This window comes from Lynx canadensis, chromosome X, assembly GCF_007474595.2.
Source record: "Lynx canadensis isolate LIC74 chromosome X, mLynCan4.pri.v2, whole genome shotgun sequence".
Taxonomy (NCBI): Eukaryota; Metazoa; Chordata; class Mammalia; order Carnivora; family Felidae; genus Lynx; species Lynx canadensis.
The window spans coordinates 58,539,077-58,564,419 of NC_044321.2; the positions used below are offsets into that span (position 1 = coordinate 58,539,077).

Sequence of the window (25,343 nt, forward strand, 5' to 3'; positions counted from 1 at the left end):
AAGGTGGGACTCATTAAATTAAACACTGTTGATCTGAAAAAGGCATTGTTAATGGTAAAACAAGCCACAAACTCAGAAAACCCATTTCCAAACAACATATCTGGCAAAGGACTTGTATCAAGAATATGAAGATTTCACTCACATGTGGAATTTAAGAAACAAAACAAAGGAGAAAATAACAGAGGAAGACAAAGCAAGAAACAGACTCTTAATTATGGAGGACAATATGATGTTTATGAGGGGTGGAGGGATGGGTGAAACGGGTGATGGAGATTAAGAAGGGCACTTGAGAAGAGCACTGGGCATTGTATGGAAGTGTTGAATCACTACATTGCATACCTGAAACTAATAGAACACTGTATGTTAACTGGAATTAAAATAAAAAATTTAAAAAAGTATATGTATGGAAATCTAAACACGTAAAAGAAAAGGAACAACCCAGTAAAGGTCAGGGGGCAAAAGATTTGAACAGACACTTCACCAAAGATAGCAAATAAGCATATGAAGACATGCTCAACTTCATTATGCCATTACGGAATTGCAAATTAAAACTATAGTGAGATAACACTATATTCCTAGTAGAACGGCTAAACATTTAAAAAATATATACGGGCACCTGGGTGGCTCAGTTGGTTGAGTGTCCAACTCTTGATTTTGGCTCGGGTCATGATCCCAGAGTTGTAGGCTCGAGTCCTGGTTCAGGCTCTGTGCTGGGCATGGAGCCTCCTTGGGATTCTCTCTCTCTCTCTTCCCTCCTCTGCCCCTCTCCACAGCTCATGCTCTCTAAAATAAAATAAATAAAACATAAATAATAATGCAAAATTCTGGGGAAGATGCGGAGCGACTGGAACTCCTATATTTGTGGTGGGAATGCAAAATGATACAGAAAGTTTGGAAAAGTTTGGTACTCATTCCCACTCCTAGGCATTTACTCTATATACCCTATAGAGATGGAACATTTATGTTCACACAAAACCAGTACCTGAATGTTTATAGCAACTTTATTCATAATCACCCAAAGTGGAAACATCTCACATGTCCATCAATTAGTGAATGGATAAAAAACTGTGGAAACATCTCACATGTCCATCAATTAGTGAATGGATAAAAAACTGTGGTACATTCATACAATGGTGTACAACAATAAAAAGGGATAAACTAATGATTCTCATAAAATTTTATTTATTTATTATTTATTTGAGAGAGTGTTCATGCACATACACACGGGGGAGGGACAGAGAGTGGGAGAGAAATTTCCAAGCAGGCTCAGCACTGTCAGCACGGAGCCCAATGTGGGGCTCAAACCCACAAACTATGAGATCATGACCTGAGCCAAAACCAAGAGCTGGGAGCCACCAGGCACCCCACACGGATGAATCTTAAATGCACTTTACTAAATGAAAGAAACCAGACCAAAATATCTATATATTGCATAATTCCAATCATACAACCTCTGGAAAAGTCAAAAACCAAAGAGATGGACAACAAATCAGTGGTTTTTGGAGACTGGGAATGGGGAAAGAGGTTTACAACAAAAAGGACAATTGAGCGGGCTCCGCGCTGACAGTGAGGACCCTGCTTGGGATTCTTGCTCTCCTCTGAGTGTGTGTGTACACTCTCTCTCAAAATAAATAAACTTTTAAAAAAAAGAACAATTGAGAGAAATTATTAGTGATAAAACTGTTTGGAATGGTACTGGAGTAGTATGCCTGACTATATTTGTAAAAACCCACCCAACTATAAATCATGAGGGAATTTTACTGTATATAAATTACAAATAAAAAGCTCTAATAGAAAAGATGTATACTTCTGCCTGTCAAATGAGCAGGGATTTATAAAGACAGAATGGCCATATTTTGATGAATGTATGGAGAAATATGCACATTTATACACCACTGATGGAAATGTAATTTGTACAACTATATTGAAGACAATGCAACAATACCTTTCAGATGCCTTAATAATACTCTCATTCAAACTCAGTGAGTCCAATTCTGGAAATTTATTGCAAAGAAATAATTAGAAATGCACATAATAATTAACATACAATTATGTTTATTACATTTTATAGGCAAAATTGGTAATATCCAACATGTCCAGTAGCATGTGATTTTCTTACATAAATTCTGTTAGAGTCATATGAAATATTATGTAACACCTAATACTGTGTTTTAGAGGTTAGAGTGGAGGAGAGCCAAAGCGTAAGAGACTCTTAAAAACTGAGAACAAACTGAAGGTTGATGGGGGGTGGGAGGGAGGGGAGGGTGGGTGATGGGTATTGAGGAGGGCACCTTTTGGGATGAGCACTGGGTGTTGTATGGAAACCAATTTGACAATAAACGTCATATATTGAAAAAAAAAACACAACAGCCCTGTAAAAAAAAAAATACTGTGTTTTCAAAGAATGCCAATGATGTAGAAATATGTTTATTTTCAAATGAAAAAAGTTAGAGAACAACATATACAATATGTCAATTTTGTTTTTAAGTCACACTCCTGAAACTAATAGAGTGCTGTATGTTAACTAACTGGAATAAAAAAAAAAACACCTTAAAAATTGTGTTCCACACATTCTTTTTTACAAGAACAAAGGGAAACACTCAAATGCTGAGTTGTTTTCTTGGTTATAATATTATAGGTGTTCTTTACTTTTTAATTTATACCTTTCGTTTCATTTTTCAACAATGATCATGTTACTTTTATGGTCAAGAAAAAAAGTATTTTTAAAATTTTGAACAAACAAACAAGCCCAGCCCAATCCAGCCAAGTCCGTGATCTCTTCTGTTGCTATCTTCACTTAGAAGACCACACTGTTGTCCCCTGAAGGCTTGTTGCCCTCTTTGCTTCTTCAAACACTGGACTTGTATTGCAGCTGAACACCTGTCAAAGCAAGAGAGTGGCAGGATCTCTCCAACAGCACGATACTTCTATGTTAATACTGGCCTATGCAGCCACAGGCTGATACTAGTGTCAACTTCCATGATCTAGGTAGGGAACAGAAGTCTTTATTTTTTTTTATATGAAATTTATTGTCAAATTGGTTTCCATACAATACCCAGTGCTCATCCCAACAGGTGCCCTCCTCAATGCCCATCACCCACTTTCCTCTCCCTCCCACCGCCCCCCCATCAACCCTCAGTTTATTCTGTTTTTAAGAGTCTCTTATGGTTTGGCTCCCTCCTTTTTTTTTTCCTCCCCTCCCCCATGGTCTTCTGTTAAGTTTCTCCATATCCACATAAGAGTGAAAACATATGGTATCTGTCTTTCTCTGTGTGACTTACTTCACTTAACATAACACTCTTCAGTTCCACCCACGTTGCTACAAAAGGCCATTATTTCATTCTTTCTCATTGCCAGGTAGTATTCCATTGTATATATAAACCACAATCTCTTTCTCCATTCATCAGCTGATGGACATTTAGGCTCTTTCCATAATTTGGCTATTTGGAACAGAAGTCTTTAAAAGCTGTAATGCCCATATTACATAACAGGAAGCTCCCCATCTTTTAAATATGTTCTCTGAAAGAATCTTTTAGAACTTTTCTCCAAAGCAGCTCTCCTTGTTCTTTTAGATAATCTATCACGCTCTGGGGAATGACAAATCAATAGGTCTAAGGGCTAACCTTTCATTATATTGTTTCCTAATGCCTTACCAGGGGTTTGGAGTTGCCTAGAATCATTGTGCCCTCTGCCTCTACCTCGCCCATCCAATAAGAAAAACTAGGCTATCTGGTACTACTTGTGCTATTTCCTCTGTCCTCAACCTCTTTAAAACTCTGTCACTGAACCAGAGAGTTCTAAGTCGCAAACCTTGTTCTGGGTTGTTTCTCATTAGGGGTCAACAGAAACCTCCACAAAGGCAGCTCTACCTGAGGACAGTGCCTGGCAGTGACTTAACACAAACAGCAAAAGAAATAGTGCAGTGCAACAATTCCTCTCCAATCCACCTTAATAAGTTACTGGTTTATGAAGCAAGTCTCAGCACTCCCTCCACTGAAGTGAAGGACTGTATGACCTCCCTCACTTTTCTCCCCTCTCTTCTTCCATTACTAACAGCAGTAAGGAGTTCACTCCTATCTTCACTCACAAACATCAGAATCTCAGGTTTGCTTCCTTCTTTCATGTAGGCTTCTAGGTCCAATATCCACTAAAATGTCAAATTTTTGTTACTCCATGATGGCATTTCATAGCCTTCTTTCTCCTTATATCCATAGAAAAACATGGGTGTCATTGTAAACACTCACTGAGGTTTCATTCACTCATTCACAAGGCTCCTCCCAGATGAAAGGCTGTTACAGACGGCCTGAGGAAGGGAAAAGAAAAAACACCTGCTGAAATCCATCAGGATGGGGCAGGAAATAAAAGGTGGTTAGTGAGAGCAAGGAACACACTAGGAAAGCTTTGAAGAGGCGAGACCCAGGATTAGGCACCAGATGGTGTGACCAAGGGTGTCCTGAGGAATCACTGGGAATATATTTGAAAGGCACAAGACTTACCACTTATCCTTATGCCCTATCCTGCCCATCCCCAAGAGAGATAAAAGGTAACCAGGACTCCTGATACTGTTTATGAGATATCTGTCCTTATGTAACATAGGCCCTAAGACAAGTCCTGATCTCTGATGACCAACTCAGAAGGGGGCTGGGGTGGGGCAAGCCCTCCTACTAGTTTTTCACAATCAGTTGAGACATCAGGAGTGAGTCTTGGGGCTGGGGTCCATACGGTTGCTGGCCTTAGCTACAGCTCCTCCAGTGGCTGCCATGATTATCAGGTGGAAGTGGGTATCAGGCTGATTAACATTAGTATTCCCCAACTGCAGGAGGTAGGTGTGACAAGTTCAACCCCAACTCTAGCATTCATGACTCTCTGGGTCTTAAGAGATGGGAAGAAGGAAGTGCTGATAAAGAGAGAGTGACTCCTAAAGGCATATACGTAGGCCAGAAAAGTGCCAGCAGAAGGGGAAAGTATGGCTTTTTTGCTTTCATCAGTGGTATCTTAGTCAAGGGGCTGAAGGAAAAAGAAATAATAAGAATGCAGGGATAGGGGTTACTTTCAAGTCAACCGACTGCCTTCCTTCCAGGAAGCTGGGGTCCTTTGTTTCCGAAACCCAAACTCATCTCTGGTGGCCTGTATTACAGCAGTGGAGATCCAGCAATTTGTGACTATTGGAAACCTAACAGAACAAGCATTATACCTTATTTTAGGGATTTTTTTTTTTTTTTGCTGTGAACACGGAGTAGTCTTTATGGGAAATGATAGTTCATACATGCACATACAGTACAATTTCTGAATGTAGGAAGTAGCTGAGAGGGCCAAACGTGCAATTGAAAAGAGCAACCTGTGGTCTGGAGTCTCAAGAGAGTAAGCCCTCTGTTGAGTGGTGCTTTGTGAAGCTGATATGAAGACAGGCTGTAGTGATTCTCTGCTTCTTTCTTTTTCTTCTTCCTCACACGAAGTCTTCTACCAGATCCTCCTGAGGAATAAATATAAAGCGGCCCCAAAGGAGGGGATGTACGTACGGTCTAAGGGCCTGGGAACTCTGTCTCAAGGGCTCTACCCCTTCATTGAAATATTGACTCATTCAAAGACTATAACAGAGGAAAAATGATGACATGCAGTGTCACAGGATTCATGGAGATTCTCTTCTCCTAAACTTTACATTCCAAGTCCTAAGGGACACCTCTCTGCATCAATTTCCAGCCCTTCTTCCCAACAACAACAGGGAATATGTACAATATGGCCACTAAACTAGATGTATCCTGACCTTAGAGTGGCTGTCACAAAGTGCTGTTGTTACACACTGATGGGAGCTTTCTTTTGTCTATCCTTTATCTTAAAAGCTCAATTATGTAACAGGGCCCCCTTGTTCTAGTTAATTAATCTGTGCTTTTAATGTGCTGTGCCTGTTGTTTTTTAAAGGACAGTTCTAGCATACTCCTCAAGTCAGAGACTCAGAAGTCAAAGTACATTATGGAACAGCCAACACAAACTTGTACCACGTGGATAAAGTTAGGTCAAGGTCAAGGAAAAATTTGGGTCGAAAAGAAATCTTTTGATGCCACTTCAAGCTGACCAGTCTGTAGACACGGCCACAGCATTCTGTCAATTCAAAGGGCCAGCAGCTCCCCTAGCTGTCCTTGCTCGGGAATGCTGCTCATTTTCTCATACCTGATATGTGACAGACCCAGACGGGGTAAATGGTTAGCACACAGCAAGTTGCTGGGTATAGAGCAAGCACCCGATAGAGGAGGGGATCACTTTAGCTAGGCATTCTGCAAGCCAACACCTCGGAGCAATGTGCAGATCATGGTTTTGGTAACTTCTAATGATCCCTACCGCTCCTCCGTGGCTCATACAACTATCCCACTACATCGTTTCTTCTCTTACACCTGCACAGTTGCCATGTGCCAACCTCTAAATCACTCCTCAGGCATCAAGGCCTGTTACACCTGGCCTCCAGAGTTCATTCCCAGCTTGGCTTTTGCTATAGTCCCGGGTCACTTCAGTATTTATGTAACTGACCATCTGACAACCTCACTTCACAAGTTACCTTGACCACTCTGGTTTTGCAATCTTAATGTTTCAAAATCCACTCTCTGATTACAGGTTCTATTATTCCAATTTCCAACTACCCAACAACCATCTTGATCACACTAGGGCCTTTTTTCATTCACAGACTTTCAGCTCACTTCTGATCTAACTTCCTTCCACATATAGTCTGGAGTTTCAAATTCATTTCTGTGTAGCCCCTCTCTTGCTAGCTGTCCATCCCTCAACCAATAAAGGTCAGTCCCAGGCAATCAAGTTACTTGTGACGGGTGGCCTAAGACCACTTTAAAGTTTCTCGAGTTTCTGGTTTCTTACTTTAATTTAGTATATAATTTAATATAATAGTATCTCACTTTAATAGACCGAAAGGCCCCACTCTAGCCTTTTGGCCCAAATATCCCTTGGACTCTGGTTTGTCCCATAATCCTGTCCCTGGATTATTTGTCCCCATAATCCTGTCCCATAATCCCTGTCCCATAATCCTGTCAGCTTCCTCTCCATCATCCACATCAACAATTACAAATCTTCAACACCCTTGTCACATGTTTCTCCTAACTCCTATCCCTATGCTCCAGCGAGGAGGTAATTCCTTTCATCTGAGGTGCTCTCTCTCCCCCTATTTTAGAGTCATAGGTTTCACCCTCCCTTCTGCCATCATTTTTCAGGAACTTATTCCATCTGTTAGTGTCTTTCTTTCCCCCATCAACAATGACTTCCTTCTCTGTTCTTCCTGCCCCGAAGTCTGCAAGCATACTCCATTTTCTCCCACATTAAAGGGCAGCTTATACGACTCACTGTAGCGCCCTGACGGAATCATTTAACTTGTACTCTATTTGTCACATCTTCTACCAGAAAGAAGGCTTCTCATGGAACAAGAGTCATTAATCATACTAAAGAAGGAAAAGGAAATAGGAGCCTGTTGAGTGGTGAACGGAAAGTGGAGGCCTACCTTTCACTGTAGGTAAGGGGATAGCTGAGGTAAAGTTGAAAGGGGAAACTGTGAATACCAGCCACAGGAGCAACCCCCAGACTGTGAGGATGAAGTTTCTGATCAATGATCACTTTGGTCCTACCCAAGGAGCAATCAGCAGCAACTGTAGTAGTAGTAGTAGCAGCAGCAGCAGCAGCAGCAGGCATGCAACATCTGCAAGTAGCCAAGACTAAAATACAGGCATGGAAACAGAATATTTCACGGAAAACATATTAAATATGATATATATGCGGCACTTAGGCTGCTATTCCCCCTTCTCCCACCTTCAGTAAACATAGCTAATTAGTTATAACTCTCTTTCACACTGAACTGAGTGAGACCTGGCTTCAGCATCCTTTTTGTGAAACATAATCGAGGCAGGTACTATTGACCGATTGGAGATGGTACTTGAGATGAAGTATATCTGCTATCTTTGTACTACACAGAAAAGTCCTCGGCAAAAGAGTGAGAAGATAGGAGTAAGCTCCAGGAGAAAGCATATTGAAGACAGCTTGGACGTTGTAGGCAACTGGCGGGGAAAAGCTGAGCCCATGGAGATCACAGAGCAGGCGCCCAATTAATGTCTGTTGATGATTCATTTTTTCATTCAACAAACATTTAATGAGGCCTACAATGTGCACGGGATTAGGCACCGAATACAAAGATGAACAAGGCACTGTCCTTGCCTGTAAGGAATTTAGAGTCTGGTAGACGAGAGCCATAGACACGGACAATGATAATACAACCTGATAAGTGCGAGGACACTTAGCAGGTTGTATTATATCCATCCGAGTAGGATTTCTTCAGAAGAGCACAACTCCAGGTTGAGGTTGGATCCATGCAGTCCTCCCAGCCACCAGGGCCCGCTGTTGTTTCTGTCACGTGGTGAGTATCCCAAGAACTAACAATGACAGCTATGACTTAGTGCTTATGACATACACTTCACAAATATCCTCAGAGAAACCCTGCAAATTATTATATTCGATGAAAAAACTGAGGTTCAGTGAGGTTAAGTAACATGTCTTAGATCACACAGCTAGTAAGCAGTTGAGTCAGGTTTCAAGTCCAGTTTTGACCAACTCCAAAGCATTTTTCTACATTTTTAGGATAACCTTTATTCAGGTGTAACACAACTTTTCAACAGGTTTCTATTTGGAAATAAGAGCAAAGGCAATAGATTAGTGATCAGGGCATGGAAAAATTCATCTGGTTTCCCAACCTATTTGGCAGAGAAGAAAAAGAAGGTAGAGAGTTGACTTCATACTAACATACCATTGAAAACCTTCAGGCCAGTTAGTTTCCCTTTCTTTCTCACACCTGAAGAGCCTCATTGACAACGTAAAACATAAGCACCTCTGGTTAACTATCTTCTTTTAATCCCAGACATGGTCAACATCATTATTAGTGGCAACGACAGTTGATAATAGCATTTGGCACATTCCAGACTTGTTCTAAGAAATGTACAATAATCCCATTAAATCCTTACACCTACCCCCATCCCCATCCAAATCATCACAGAAAAGGCCATTACCCCCATTTTACATGCAGAAAAGACCATTACCCCTATTTTACATAAGAGAAAGGCAAGTCCCAGAGAGGTGAAAAACCATGCTCAATACCACACTGGTGAGTTTAAGAGCAGATTTGAGCCTAGGATATTTAGTCCCAAGGCCCAGACTCTTACGTATTGCTTTGCCGTCCTACTCAGAGCTTCCTCTCCCAATCCTTCTTCCCCCTACTGCCTTCTAGGATGGCTACTCATAAGGTCCATTGAAAATACATAAGGTCTGGGGCGCCTGGGTGGCGCAGTCGGTTAAGCGTCCGACTTCAGCCAGGTCACGATCTCGCGGTCCGGGAGTTCGAGCCCCGCGTCGGGCTCTGGGCTGATGGCTCAGAGCCTGGAGCCTGTTTCCGATTCTGTGTCTCCCTCTCTCTCTGCCCCTCCCCCGTTCATGCTCTGTCTCTCTCTGTCCCAAAGATAAATGGATGTTGAAAAAAAAAATTTGAAAAAAAAAAAAAAAAAAAAGAAAATACATAAGGTCTACTTAAATATAATCTCCTATTAATCATTCTAGTCACAGAAATCCATTCTCTGAATCCCTAAGGTCACTACTCTGAGCCTTAGGTGGAGAACTGTCCACAGAACATTTTTATATTGCTTTGAGAAAACAGGAAATGAATACTGAATATGTTTAGATTTTTGATTACTGGATATATTTTACTTGGAGATGTAACCACAAACCTTGTAAAATCCCTAAGCTGAGTCCATGGAGATTACAGAGCAGGTGCCCAATTAATGTCTGTTGATGATTCATTTTTTTCATTCAACAAACAATAAAACAATTGAGACAGTCACAACTAGGGCCATTTCTCCCCTGAGTGGGTTTTAGAGGGAAAAGCTTCCTCTCTGACTTTGGGAGACAATGTGATGGTGAGGGAAACCTACTACTGATGAGAAGGGCAAGGAAATAAGTAATACTATTAGAGGTCTACAGCTGTTCAGATGTCTTTCTGAGAATCAACATTTCATATACAGCTGCCATCCCAGAACAAAACTTATCAAATCTGTACAGTCAAGCTCTGGTCCAAAAGAAATCAATAGCAATGCCCATCTAAAAAACATGAGAGGATGGGGTCCCTGGGTGGCTCAGTCAGAAAAACCTCTGACTCTTGATTTGGGCTCAGGTCATGATCTCACGGCTTGTGAGATGGAGCCCCACGTTGGGCTCTGCACTGACAGCATAGAGCTTGCTGGGAATTTTCTCCCTCTCTCTCTGCCTCCCCCCAACTCCCACTTTCTCATTCTCAAAATAAATAAATAAACATTCATAAACATAATAAAGGTAAACATGAGAGGATCTCAACAAGGCCAGGAATGGAAGTAGGTGGACGCACATTTGCCAAAGTCTGAGAGCCCTAATTTTTCCCTCTTTACCACCTTAATTTTTCCATGTTCTAGAACTGTCCATGTTTTTATAGCCTCTTATTTAAGAGTCTATCCCCTCTTCTCCACTCCCAATCCTTTTGGCCTTCGATCATTTATCATCTTCTCTACTATGGTGTATTTCTAACTAATCTCCCTGTCCAGGTTTGAAAATCTTCCAGAACATACTCTATAGTACTGCCAAAGTGACCTTCAAAAGCATCCCCTACTTAAATGCTCCAAACGAAATCCAAAGTTCATGTATGAATACTTATTAGGATCTATTCTCAGCTTACATTTCTAACCTAATTTCAGGAACTACTTGCAGTTCCCCCATTTCATCATTCTATTTCCAGTGTCCATGCCTTTGCTTAAAAGGTCCTTCTCTGTTTTCTGCCTGGCCAACCTTTACTTCCTTTAAGAATCCACTTAAGCATCAGTTCCTCCAACCTCAGGCATTTCCCCACTCAATCAAATGATTTCTCTTCTGAACCCCATAGTATCTTGTACATACCTCCATTGTAGAGCATACCATATGTTGTAATTATCTGTGTACATGTCGAACTCTCTCACTAGACTGAGAACTCCTGAGGGCAGGAACTGTGTCTAATTCGTCTCCATATCCCCATCACCCAGCACAGTGCCTGGCAGCTCAATAGGCAGCAGAGAAGAAACTGAAGATGCAGGAGACAGAATAAAGCAATATTCTTAAGTTGGGGTACAATACAAATATGCTGATTAAGTTGAAGCTGCGGAAAAATATATTTTAGCTCAATACTGCAGAGGTCTTGAAAGAGACAAACTGACTTAGGAAGGACTTCCCCATAACTGTCACTGATTATAGTTACCTACAGGCTAAAAGGCCATTTGTTGGGTATATTTTATTTATTTATTAATTTGTTTATATTTTAAGAAGAGTTTATTTTTAATTTATCTTATTTTAGAAAGAGAGAAAGAGAGAGAGAGTATGTGAGTGGGGCAGAGGGAGTGAGAGAATCTTTTTTTAAAATATTTATTTTTGGGAGGGTGCACAAGCAGGAGAGGGGCAGGGGGGGCAGATAATCCAAAGTGGGATCTGTGTTGACAGCACAGAGCCCAACGTGGGGCCGGAACCCACGAACTGTGAGATCATAACCTGAGCTAAAGTCAGATGCTTAACGGACTGAGCCACCCGGACATCCCTTATTGGGTATATTGTAAAAGAACTCAAATTAGGATCAAATTGAAATAAGCTGGTTTGGATAGGAGACTTTTAAGGTCCTTCCATTCTTGAGGTGCTAAATCTGCAACCCATGCTATATTCAAGAGAGCCATCACTCTTGAGCCTATGTCACAGACTCATGAGTGAGAGACTAGTTAGCTCCCAGCAAGGGCTGGGGCTTCATTCCCAACCATACTAGAATGACTGCAAATGGACAACATAAACCATTCTCTCCTGCCCTGCTTCCCAGGTGTCCCTTGAACCTGGAGCAGGAAATACTTAATGCTTTCAGGGCTACCAAGAAGGACCTCATGACCCAAAATATCTTCCATAGCCTGCTCCCTAAAGCCTCAAATTTTCTCCTTAAACCTTTAGTGCCTTTGAACAATGTTTATTAAAACGCCACTTAATCTAATGTGGTGGGTTGGCATTAATCAAGCGTACACTAAAGGATGGATAAAAGCAACATAACACTTCTGTACCCCCAGGAAATCAACTAGCCTGACCTTCCCTTCCCCCAACACAAATCAAAGAATACCTACAAAATACCCTGATTTTTACTTATGGTACTCAGTTTCCTCAACTGCAAAATATGGTAGTTATATTGAACATTCTCCTAGATTCCTCTTGCTCCACAGAAACTCAAGGAGTTTCTAAACCTGGGGCACCTGGGTAGTTTTGTCAGTTAAGCATCCAACTCTTGATTTCAGCTGACAGTGTGGAGCCGCCTTGGGATTCTCTCTCCCTCTCTCTCTGCCCCTACCCTGCTCTTGCTCTCTCTTTCAAAATAAAAGAAGTAAACTTTAAAAAAAAAAGAGTTTTTAAACCTATGTTTTTCCACTTATAAAACAGACATGTGGCATCTGTTCTTCCGATTTTACCAAAGGGTCAAATAAAACCATGCTTGTGAAAGGTTTCTAAATGATAAAGCGCTATACAAACTTAAGGAATCACTACTATAAATTAAGATACACGAGAGAGGTAAAAGAAGTATACTCTGCCATTAATTAGATTAGTTGCCTTAAATTTATTCTACCTCTCTGGGATGCTCAAAAAGTTGTAGTAATTATTGAATGGGAACATGTGAAGTAGGCACACAATAATAGTTGCATTTGTCCTTACTGAGATAATCAGAATCTCAGAAATAAATGTGACTTTTAAGTGCATGTAATCCAGTATCTCATTACATGCAGGGAAATTCTCAAATTCTATTCCAAGTGGTCATAGAAACCACTAGGTTATCAGGTCATAGAAACCACTAGGTTATCACTTCCAAGAATGTTTTCATCTTTGGACAGTTCTTAAATTTGTTTATTCATTGAAGGCATTAATTAGAACTGCCTTGAAAAGCAGCAAAAATCAACCGTTCCCGACTCCATAAAAGATCTGGAAACAGATCATCAAACTCCTTATTCCGGAGGAATTGTCTCCCACCATCTAAACAGCTCTAATTCCTATGATGCTTCTCATAGGATCTAAGTTCAAATCCCTCTCAGAATCCTGGATGTTCTCTAGCTTCCCTCTCAGAGAGATGCTCTTAAAATGGAAACAGAACCAACCATCAAGTGGGAACAGAACTCTAACCGTTCTGATTCTACACTTTTGTAGTGATAACACAAATAGTTAGCCTTATATTGGAGGCCATGGAGGTCTTCAATGGGTGCATATCCTGTAAACAATGAGCACTGAGTTCCCAGAAGCAGGATGGAGGAAGCACTTCTAAATGGGAAAGGAGAGGGTCAAAGGGATGCTGATGGCACTAAAAAACAAAGGGCTTACTACATAGTTTTCCTAATATTAGAAACCACCTCTGTACAAAACAAGGATATGGAACATTATAAATAATGCAGACTTCTAGGGCCATGTGGAAGAAATAGTACCATTATATTGAAAAAAAAATGTTTTGTATGACCTTTTATACTGAAGAATCTAGTCTATGTAGATGACATCTTCTCTACTTTGCCCAACAGAATCTCAGTTCCTAAGACATCTGCCTATTTCTTTCAGAAACCAGGAAAAAATATTGAAGGTAATAAGTGGAACAGACATACACAATACTTAAGATCTGAATAAAAGGAGAAACATACCACATTCATGTAGGAGAAGATTATAAAGATGATCGCTCTCCAAAAATTAATCTACATGTTTAATGCCATTCCAACTGCAATTCCAATGGTATTCATGGTGAGAACTCAACAAGTTGTTTCTAAGGTCGCCTGGAAGAATAAGCACATGAAAATAAAGATATTTTTTAAAAAGAATGAGGCACTTGCTCTAAGGAAGTTATTAAGAACTCGGTATGTACAAAAGGACAGTAACCACACTAATCACAATGCAATAAAACAATACATATACTGTATATGTAATTATATATGTAATAAAAACACATAAGTTTACATATATACTTATAATATATACATAATTATATAACACATATCATGTATGTATAAGGCAGTTCAAACCAGAAATTCTCAATAGGAAGCATCACAGTAAATAATGGAGTCAAAAAAGAAATGTAATTATGATCGGGGCGCCTGGGTGGCTCAGTCAGTTAAGCGGCCGACTTCAGCTCAAGTCATGATCTCACGGTCCGTGAGTTCGAGCCCCGCATTGGACTCTGTGCTGACAGCTCAGAGCCTGAAGCCTGTTTCAGATTCTGTGTCTCCCTCTCTCTGACCCTCCCCCGTTCATGCTCTGTCTCTCTCTGTCTCAAAAATAAATAAACGTTAAAAAAAAAGAAATGTAATTATGATCAAACATATTTAACAAACAACAAACAATACTACTTATGAGATTGAGCCAGTACTACACAGAACCTTAAGTTCTCTTATAAGATAATGAAAAAGAATTAGTAAAGATAACAAACATAATGGGAGTCAAACAAAGGAGAAGAGGACAGAAAGAATATGTGAATGAATAATGGCCAAAACTTGCCAAATCTGATGAAAATATTAATCTATACATCATGTAAGAAGATCAATATATGCCACAAGGATAAACTCAAAGATATTCAAATCAAACCTAGACTCATAATAATCAAATCATCAAAGTAACTTCAGAATCTTGAATGCAGCAAGAGAAAAACAACTCATCGTATGTAATGGATCCTAAGAAAGTTAAAGCTGACTTTTCATAAACCATGGAGACCAGAAAATAGTGGGATGATATATTTAAACTCCTGAAGGAAAAAGAATGTTAACTGAGAACTCGGTATCCAGCAAAACTATCCTTGAGAAATGGAGAAATTATAACATTCCCAGATAAACAAAAGTTAAAAGAATTCAGTGCTAACAGATGTGCCCTATAAGAGATACAAAAGAGTCCATCAGGCAGAAATGAAAGGACACTAGACGGTAACTCACATATAAATGAAAAATAAAGAACATGAATAAAGGTAACTGCATAAATAAATTTAAGAGACAAAAAAAATCTATTTTTATATGTAATGTTTTTTCTCATTTCTGACTTAAAGATAAGAGCATAAAGGAGTAACTAGAAGATTGTGTTGATATGTTTACATTGCACACAGAAGTAATTTGTATAATAACAGCACCAAGAAGAGGGGAGGGAACAAAGATATAGTGGAGCAAATTTTGTACACAATTGAAATTAATCTGAAAACAATTATTTTAAGGTAAGATGTTAACTGAAATAGCAGAGCAATCATGAAAAAAGTAAGTTAAAAATACAGTAAAAGAAAAAAGGAATTAAAACAAAAAGACATAAGACACATGGAAAACAAATAGGAAAACAAGAGACATCAGTCCTACCTTATCAGTATGTTTTATTTCATTAAACATAAATAAAAATAATCTAATAAAAAGTCAGAGTTTGGCAAAAATAGATAAAAAAATATAACCCACCTATATGTTATCTGCAAGACATGTATTTTAGATTCAAAGACACAAAATGTTTGCAAGTAAAAGGATATAAAAAGATATACCAGGCAAACAGTAACCAAGAGAGCTGGATAACTATACTAATAAAAAATAGAATTAAATATTCTCCAGGTAGACCATATGCTAAGACATAAAACAAGTGTCAATAAACTTAAAGAATTGAAATCATACAAAGTATGTTCTCCCACCAAGAAATGAAATCAGAAATCCATAAACAGAATAAAATTTGGGAAATTTGCAAATTTGGGAAAATTAAACAACAAACTCTTAAATAACCAATGGGTCAAAAAAATAATCATAAAGAGAATGAGAAAATACTTTTAAAATGTAAACAAAACATATAAAATTTATAGAATGCAACAAAAACATTGCTTACAGGGAGAATTGTAGCTGTAGTTACCTATATTAAAAATGAAGATCTCGGGGTGCCTGGGTGGCTCAGTAGGTTGAGCGACCGACTTCGGCTCAAGTCATGATCTCACGGTTTGTGAGTTCGAGCCCCGTGTTGGGCCCTGTGCTGACAGCTCAGAGCCTGGAGCCTGCTTCTGATTCTGTGTCTCCCTCTCTCTCTGTCCCTCCCCTGCTCATGCTCTGTCTCTGTTTCAGAAATAAATAAATATATCAAAAAGTAAAAAAAATAGTAATAAAAATGAAGATCTCAGAATGCCATGGTGGCTCAGTCAGTTAAGCATCTGACTTTGGCTCAGGTCATGATCTCATGGTCCGTGAGTTCAAGCCCTGCATCAGGCTCTACGCTGATAGCGTGGAACCTGCTTCAGATCCTGTGTCTCCCTTTCTCTCTGCCCCTCCCCTGCTCATGCTCTCTCTCAAAAATAAATAAACATTAAAAAAATGAAGATCTTAAATCAATAAACAAACAATCTTAAATTTAAAAAGGGGCAAGCTAAACCAAATGAGTCAGGAAGAAGGAAATAATACAGGTTGGAATAGGAATATATAAAGAATAGAAAAAACAGAAAATCAAGAAAACTGAATTTGGTTTTTTTGAAACAATAATAATAAAAGACAAACCTATAGCTAGAGTGACCATGAAAAAGAGAGAGAAAATTCAAATAAATATGATCAGGAATAAGAGAAGGCACATTGCCAACCTTATAGGGAAAAAAAAGAATCGCAAAGAACTATCAAAAAATGTGTGCCAACTAGGTGAAATGGACACATTCCTTGAAAGACACAACCAAATCTGACTCAAGAAGAAAACTGTGAACAGACCTAGAAAAATAAATTTGATAATTAATCTATAAAAGTTCCCAAAAGAAGAGTCCATGAAAAGATGACTTCATGCTAATTCGGTGAAATGTTTAAAAAGAACTAATACCAATCCTTTGTTTAATGTTCAAAAAAAAAGAGACAGAAATGCTTCCCAAATCATTCTCTGGGGCCATTAGTAGTCTGATACCAAAGCCAGACAAAGATAAAATGAGAAAACCACAGAGCAAAATGCCTCATGAATAGAGAGTTCCAAAAAAGTCCAACATAATACTAGCAAACCAAATCCAGAAATGAAATGATTATATACCATGACCAAATTGGATTTACCTCAATACAGTTGGTTTAGTATCTGAAAATGAATGAATCTAATACACTATACAAAATAAAGATAACCTCATGATCATATCAACAAACGTAGAAATTTCATGACAATCATTCATGATTAAAAAAAATGAAAACCTCAACAAGCTAGGAACAGAAGGGAACTTTCCATACTTGACAAAGGGGATTTAGAAAAATTGTACAGCTATCATTGCAATTAAGGGTAAGTATATTTCCCCTAAGGCCAGGAAGACTGCTCTTGCCAATAATGTATAGGAGATTCTAGTTAGGGTAATTAGGCAGAAAAAAGAAATAAAAATCAATGAGATTAAAAAGAAAGAAGTACAATGATGTGTATTTGTAGGAAATATAATCTTATACATAAAAATCCTAAGGAATCTACCAAAAAGAAACTCACCCCACCTAACATTAAAACTATTAGAATAAAAAGAAGCAATTCTAATGAGTTCAGAAACCTTAGAATATACAGTACCAATAAAAAATAATTTTACTTGTATATACTAGCAATTAATAATCAAAATGAAATAAGAGAATAGTTCTGTTATCAACATTATGAATAAAAGTGGAGCATATAGAATAATTTTTTAAAGGTTTATTTTACAGAGAGAGAGAAAGAGAGCTTACATGTGCAGGTGGGAGGAGGGGTAGAGAGAGGGAGAGAGTGGGAGACAGAGAATCCCAAGCAGGCTCTGCACTGTCATTGCAGATCCCCATGGGGCACGATCTTACCAACTGTGAGATCATGACCTGAGCTGAAATTAAGAGATTCTTAACTGACTGAGCCACCCATATGCCCTTAGAATAGTTTTAAACAGAAATACAAGACTTTCTATACTGAAAATTACAATGTTGAAGAAAATTAAAGACTAAATTAATGGAAAGACATTCCATATTAATGAACTGAGAGAACAGTTAATGTGGCAATACTCCACAAAGCGATCTACAGGTTAAATGTGATCTTCATCAAAATTCCAGATCTTAATTTATAGCAATTGACAAAATGATCCTAAAATTCATATGGAAACTCAGGGTCCAACAATCTTGAACCAAGTCGAAGGATTCATAATTCCAGATTTCAAAATTTACTATAAAACTAAAATAATAAAGACAGTATTGCCTGGATATAAGGATACACAGATAAGTGAAAAATAATTTATAGGCCCCAAATACACCTTTGAATTTAGAGTCAATGGATTTTCAATACAGGTGTCAAGATAATTCAACAGGATAGTCTTTTCAATAAATGGTAGTAGGAAAACTGTATATCTACATGCAAAAGGATAAGGTTGAACTTATACTTCATACCATATATAAAAATAAATGCCAAATGGAGCAGACCTCAGTGTAAAATAATAGTGTCTTTGTTATGGCACCAAAATCAAAAGTGACCAAAAAATAGAGAAATTAGATTTCATCCATGTTAAAAACTTACGTACTGCAAACAAGAAAGTTAAAAGACAACCCAGAGAATGGAATAAAAAATATTTACAAACCACATACCCAATAGGGGTCTATTATCCAGTTGTATAAAGAATTCTCACAATAAAATGACAAAAAGACATATAACCCAATTCTAACGAACAAAGGATTTGAATAAGCATTTCTCCGAAGAAATATAAATAGCGAATAAGCACATACAAAATTGCTCAACACAGAAATACTGGTCAAAGCCACAATGAGACACTCCACATCCACTAGGATGGCTATTTTTATAGAAGACTGAAAGTAACAAGTGAGACTAGGGAAGAGCTGAAATCCTCACACATTGCTGGTGATACTGTAAAATGGTGCAGGCACTTTCATAAACTTTTTCAAAATTACAACATTAAAAATAAAGTTGCCATATTACAAAGCAATTCCAATGTTAAATGTAGGTATACTCAAGGAAATGAAAATATGTCCATGTAAAAACTTGTATACGAATGTTTATAGCACCTATTCTTAACAGAAAGTGGAAACCCAAATGTCCTTCAACAGATGAATAAACAAAATGAAGCTAATCCATAAACTGGAATGTTAATCAGACATAAAAATGGATGAAACACTGAGATATACTATAATATGGACAAACCACCAAAACATGCTAAGTGATAGAAGTCAGATATAAAAGACACATTGAATGATTCCATTCAAATGAATGTCTAGAATAGACAAATCCACAGGGACAAAAGTTAGATTAGTGGTAGCAGGGTTGGCAAAAGAGGAAAAGGAGGAATTACTGCTAACAGGTATAAGGCTTCTTTCTGGGGTGATAAAAATGTTTTACAGCAATACAGAAATGATGATTGCACAATTCTATGAACGTACTAAAAGCCACTGAAGGGGCGCCTGGGTGGCGCAGTCGGTTAAGCGTCCGACTTCAGCCAGGTCACGATCTCGCGGTCCGTGAGTTCGAGCCCCGCGTCGGGCTCTGGGCTGATGGCTCAGAGCCTGGAGCCTGTTTCCGATTCTGTGTCTCCCTCTCTCTCTGCCCCTCCCCCGTTCATGCTCTGTCTCTCTCTGTCCCCAAAATAAATAAACGTTGAAAAAAAAAATTTAAAAGCCACTGAAAAGTAAACAGGTGAATTTCAGGGTATATGAATGATGTCATGATTATTATTTTTTTTAAGTTAATTGCCTTATTCAGAGTCAATCTGATTAGCAGGGTTGCTAAGATAGGTGTTTAATCTTCTAAAGCATTTAACCTTATTACAAAATTGAGAGGACACTTGTTAGCTATAAGTCCATTGACAGGTTGCCCCCAAATAGTGGTTACTGGTATCTTGGCCATGTGTGAAGGTAAAGGATTTGTAAAGGATCAAACTGCCCAGTAAGTATAGGTATAACACATAAACATGTAAACAAAGATTAGAGACAAAGGAATACCAACTACATGGAGATTAGCCCTACCACTGAAATATTTTCATCCACTAGGAGATATAAGTTTTCCAGTAACACCGTGGAGTCAAAACAAGATCCCATATTATAGTTGGGCTAAATAATGATCTAGTAGTGAAGTACCAGAGGCAAGACTCGACAAAGAACCGTCACTACAGAACTTCAAAAACAGAAGGTACTCCTACATTTAACCACAGGTGGTAAAAAAAAAAAAAAAAAATCCTTGCAGGACCGTATCTACAGGACAAAGGAACTGCTGAGTCAACAACTAGACAACATATACTTTCTGGCAACAGATAGGAAAATATGATAACTCACAACCAAACAAGACAGTGGAATAGCAAAATTGTCTTTTTTTTTTAAGTTTATTTATTTATTTTGAGAGAGAGAGAATCCCAAGCCCCGAGCTGACAGTGTGGAGCCCGACACAGGGCTTGAACCCAAAATTGTCTTAATGTGGAAAAAGTCTAAGACTTTCCAAATAGATTTGAATCATCATGGTGACTATGGTTTAGATTAATACTATTCAACAAATAATGAGAGCACACCACGATAAAATTGTGGGTACATTTTTTTTATTAAGTCAACAATGGCAGTATAACAACTCATGGACTTACGGTTTCATAATATGGCAAATAACAGTACTTCCAAAACTACTCATCCCATGGTTGGCAGATCCTAATACTTAATATTTTGGTAACAGACAAAATTCCAGGCGGTCAACTGAACTGAAGGGGCAAAAGGCAGTTAAATAGCTAATACTATTAGAATATACCCAATCTAAATAGCAACACTGAACTAAAACTAAACAATGAACAGTTACACATGTAAAGCACTGTAATGTGCTGAGCCACACAGGTAACAACACTAAAGCAAAATAATTTGCAGCGAATTCTTTAAAGCCTCATTGTATTGGCATAGAATTGAGGGATCCTAATGAAATGCAACTGGAAAATACCCTGAGAAGTGGGTATGTAATGACATCTCTAAAGGGGCAATGCAGAATAGACCATTAGGAACTCCATAAACCCATACTGTTGTTTGTAAGCCTCTAGGCAGTGTTGTCAAATGAAGGGAAGATGACTGAAGCTATAAGTATAGGACATTAGTAACATGAGCTAATGTGAATACATAAATATGTAGAAGTATAGCTATCCAGGTTTCCAGTATTATCATAGCATCTGATTACAATATCAAATTTCCCACAGAAAATTGTTATCTGATAGCAAAAGACTACATTATTGCACTATAGAACACAGTTAATGCTTCAGTATTTCGAAAATGGGTGTCCAGGCTATAATCTTTTTTTTAATGTTTATTTATTTATTTTGAGAGAGAGAGATAGATAGTGAGTGAGCAGGTGAGGGGCAGAGAGAGGAGACAGAATCCTCCTAAGAAGGCTCTGCACCATCAGTGCGAAGCCCGATGCAGGGCTCAAACTCATGAACCGCGAAATCATGACCTGAGCAGAAATAAACACTTAACTGACTGAGCCACCCAGGCACTCCCAGTCTGTAATCCTACTGGGCAACTTGATTGTACTATTTGCACAGGATGGAAGTAGCCCAACTAGGAAATAGGCTTTCTAACTAATATTAAACATTGCACCTAAAACATAGTGGCTGATGTGTATCCCTGTGTGTTTATATGTATATGAATGAATACATAATTCCAAAAATCAAAAGCCCTTAAGATGCAGTATTTTTTAATAAGCAGCAAAATTTTACTAGGTCTAAACTTGGAACAGAGCTCTGCACTAGAAGGACAAGGTTGCAGTTACATATAAAAGATTTACTTGCTTCTCATTTGTCCATACAGAAACCAAAATTGGAAATTCATTACAACCATACACATGGGAAGATAATCCTTTGCTGAGTTTAGCTGCTGACTGGATGTTAAGTCCCATGTAAAGAATCAGTTAAGCTAGAAAAATAAAAGCAGCACCATGTCTGAGATCTTTATTCTACTTCAGGACAGCAATTCTCCAGCGGTGGCTGTCAGCAATACAATACAGGGTCTACAAGAGCATACTTAGGAAGGGCAGATGGATAGTCAGAGAAGTATGACATTAGCACACTTTTAAGAAAACAAAATATCCCAAAAGCGTTTATTAAAAAATTGCTAAGCTTAGCTACACTACCAATGTAGGAAATTATCTGTATAATCTTAACTTTATGAAAATTTAAGTAATATGTCTTAGGCAGTAGAATGCTTGAAATGAACAATAATGGCTACCAATAGTAATAGACATTAACAAACTAGAAAAATACAACCCAGCCCATCAGGGGATAGTTGAGAACCCCGGTGTTTTTAGAAGAACGCCAGTTGGCTAGGGGCACCTGGTTAACTCAGTAGGTTAAGCATTCAACTCTTGACTTCGGTTCACGTAATGATCTCATAGTTTGTGAGTTTGAGCCCCATGTTGGGCTCTGGGATGACAGTGTGAAGCCTGCTTGGGATTCTCTCTCTCCCTCCCTCGCACATGCACACGTGCACATGCGGGCTCTCTCTCTCAAAATAAATAAACTTAAAAAAAAAAAAAAAGAACACCAGTTGGCTAAGACAAAAAGTGCTAGCACTACACTAAAACAACTTCTTGTCTGCTTGCAGGAAAACTGGCCTTGAAACCAATGGGTGGAAATGCTATTGCAATCATATGGTTCCCAAAGAGCAGGGGCACTAAAGGCAACAAAATCCTATTAGAACATTTTCAGACAGCAAACATGTTGAAGATAGGAACTAAGACTAATTAGGCATTAGAGAATTCCACCACTTCAGGAGTCCCTGGAGAAGGAGTACAGCCTGACTTTCAAGAAAGCTGCAGTCAACACCAGAGACACAAAATCTGACACCCAAAGCCCACTGTCCTTCTACCCTGCCAAAGCAAGTTTCTGTCAGGGCAGTGAGCACTAACAGCCCCAACCACTGCCACAGGTATCTTTGAAGAACACAGTGTTCAAATCTCCCTCTGTGCACAGCTGTTTTCTTTCCTATTGAAAAAAAAAGCTTACTGGCGGGTATTATGCTAAGTGAAATCAGTCAGAGAAAGACATATCATATGATTTCACTCATATGTGGAATTTAAGAAACAACAAATAAGTGTAGGAGAAGGGAAGGAAAAATAAGATAAAAACAGAGAGGGAGGCAAACTATAAGGGACTCAAATACAGAAAACAAACTGAGGGTTGATGGGGGTGGCAGGGTGGGGAAAATGAGTGATGGGCATTGAGGAGGGCACTTGCTGGGATGAGTACTGTGTATTGTATGTGAGTGACGAATCATGGAATCTACTCCTGAAGCCAAGACTATACTGTATATTAGCTAACTTGAGAATAAGATTAAAATGTCACATAAAAAAAAAATCTTACTTAGAAAAACTGTCTTGTTGGAGGAGCCTAACTGCACTTTCACTGAATCAAAAGTGCAACTGCTAAGGAACCCTATGTTTCTCTTAGACAAGGACATGCGTGCATACAGCTCATCTGTGGCCAGGATGATATTGGGAAATTTTCATGTGTGAAGGTTAGCCATGCTTATCATTCTGTGATATAACTGAGTTAACTGAATCCTAAATAATTCAAAGCTTTCCTTGGAATGTGAAATGCCATAAATTGAGCCTTCAAATTCAAACTATAACTTAAAAACATTCTGATCTCATTGAAATTCTCTCTCCCCATTCACACTTTCATGATACGTATAATTTAGATGATATTAACACCAATTATAATTAACTCATTAGAGAATGTGGGGAAGAGAATATCTGCAATGCCCATGGTACATAATAATCAATAGGAATAGTGGTACCTGCATGGCTCAGTAGGTTGAGCGTCTGACTCTTGATTTTGGCTCAGGTCATGATCTCATGGTTCATGGATGGAGAGGACAGCTTGGAGTCTGCTTGGGATTCTCTCTATGTCCCTCTCTGCCCCTCCCCTGCTTGCGTGCACTCTCTCTTTCTCTCTTTCAAAATAAATAAATAAACTTCAAAAAATAATCAATAGGAATATAGACATAAGATACTCAGGACATAGTAAAGCTATGTTGTTAATGGGTTTTCTGTAAAGTTTTTTTTATGTTTGTTTATTTTTGAGACAGAGAGACAGAGTGCAAGCAGATGAGAGGTAGAGAGAAAGGGAGACACAGAATCTGAAGCAGGCTCCAGGCTCTGAGCTGTCAGCACAAAGCTTGACGTGGGGCTCAAACCCACGAACCATGAGATCATGGCCTGAGCTGAAGTCGGACACTTAACCAACTGAGCCACCCAGGTGTTAATGAGTTTTCTTTAAAATCAATCAATTGGCTAATGCATATAGTTCATAATTTATTCTGTAGTTTAAATGAATAAAAAATTTTCCCCTCTGACAGAAAGCCCTCTTCCCAAATGGGATAGTATGACTCCTCACCTGAGACTTAATTCCACAATCCTCAGTGAACATGATGGGGAGTCAAATGGAGGCTGAAGACCTGAAGGTAGAGGGAGTTCAATTTCCAAAACTGGGGCAAAACAATTGACTTGATGACGCATTGGTTCCTAGGAATCTGTCCCAGCAGCCAGATAAAAGAACCAAAAGGCATATATCTACTTGGGAAGCCAATGGAGTACTTTGGAACAAGTCTCATTTTAAAGGGCTTCCCCCCTGGAGTGTGGCTAAGTTGCAAAAACATGTGCATAAAATATTGGCAGGGTGGAGACATCACAAGAGGAAACACCAGAGATGTCAAGGGTATCAGCAAAGCCCGAAGAGGACACTGTAGTATCCCAGGGCAATTAAGAATTTAAGCCTTTGCACCATAAGACATGGGTTCAAAAAAGGAGTTTACAATTTACTGGCTGGACATTCATGGCCAAGTTCTGAACTTCTCTTGGGTTGAAAACCTGTCTCTGAAATTTACTAAAAACCATACTAGCATGAGTGTTGGTGAGATTATTATATCAAGTAGAAATGATCAAAACAATCATGTTTGGCTATCTTTAAAACAAACCAACCTTGGGAGGAAATGGCCTTTATTAAAGGTCATTTCTGAGGCTCATTGTGCCTGCCATGTTTGAAAACCAGATGTGGGGACATGGATCACATCCAGGTGTTCTGCTAGAGAGGTGCCCCAGTTAATCCTGACACTCCTATCCTCTAAACTCTTCTAACCGTATCTACTATGCTGGACCAGCATTTAAACTTAAAAAAAAAATACTCTTAAAGAGTTCCTAATCCTTGCAGGAACACAGTCACCATCAGACACTGAAAAGGACCTCATTTTTTTTTCTTTTTTGAACCACAACTAAAGCATCATTGATAAAGAAGAGAGAGAGAGCCTATAGAGACTGTGGGGCCAAACTGCCTGCTCTGTGAC

At 38.7% G+C, this 25,343-nt stretch overlaps 1 long non-coding RNA gene across 16 annotated transcripts in view; it reads right to left on the bottom strand.

Moving 5' to 3' along the window:
• Positions 1-743: 743 nt before the first annotated feature.
• LOC115507568 overlaps positions 744-25,343 on the bottom strand; it is a 53,273-nt gene continuing 28,673 nt past the window's right edge. For 7 of the 16 annotated variants that reach the window (XR_003966708.1, XR_003966709.1, XR_003966714.1 and 4 more), the window contains 3 exons: positions 13,731-13,859; positions 10,957-11,116; positions 3,372-8,970 (listed from right to left, as the gene is read on the bottom strand). This is a non-coding gene — a long non-coding RNA (uncharacterized LOC115507568). Of the gene's footprint in view, positions 784-1,350; positions 1,995-2,405; positions 2,881-3,371; positions 8,971-10,956; positions 11,117-13,730; positions 13,860-24,397; positions 24,459-25,343 lie in introns of those variants that run through there. The other 9 variants (XR_003966715.1, XR_003966720.1, XR_003966721.1 and 6 more) reach the window with 9 other exon arrangements.